At 65.7% G+C, this 452-nt stretch overlaps 1 protein-coding gene across 2 annotated transcripts in view; it reads right to left on the bottom strand.

Annotated features, from left to right (window-relative positions):
* Otop2 (otopetrin 2) overlaps positions 1 to 452 on the bottom strand; it is a 9,690-nt gene that overhangs the window by 8,594 nt on the left and 644 nt on the right. The gene's annotated exons all lie outside the window — the stretch shown is intronic.

Raw genomic sequence — 452 nt, 5'->3', positions numbered from 1 at the left:
CCGCCTCCCGGCCCTAACGCGGCCCCCTCCACGGCTCGGCTGGACGCTTCGAAGTCTGGGGCGTGAAGTTCCCACGCGGGGCGCCCATCCCACCCCCAGTCCTCTGGCGCCCCTGCTGGAGCGCGGCTGGGCCCTGCTGCCGGGACCGCCGCGTCCCACTCTAGGACGGTCTGGAAGCGGCTCTTCAGGCTTCTTTAGGTGTACTGTCCTGGGGTTCAGCACTGCCCCCTCCACCCTGCCCTCAGACATCCCTCTCCAGCCCTTGGCCCATTCTTTTGACGGGTGGAGAAATTGGGATCCTCAGTTCCAGAACTGTAGTGAGGACGGACCCCAACTGTTCTCAAGCCGGGGCTTGACCCGGCGCTGCGCTAGGGTGTGCATTTTCGGAGGGGAGCAAGCTGTCCTAGGTTCTCCTGCTCCAACACTGGTCCTGCGCGCCCGAGACGCAGTGT

Source organism: Fukomys damarensis, unplaced genomic scaffold (assembly GCF_012274545.1).
Source record: "Fukomys damarensis isolate Sample0158 unplaced genomic scaffold, DMR_v1.0_HiC HiC_scaffold_23, whole genome shotgun sequence".
NCBI classification, from domain to species: Eukaryota; Metazoa; Chordata; class Mammalia; order Rodentia; family Bathyergidae; genus Fukomys; species Fukomys damarensis.
Note: the sequence above shows the minus strand (reverse complement) of the source record. Positions and strands in the feature narration are given on the sequence as shown.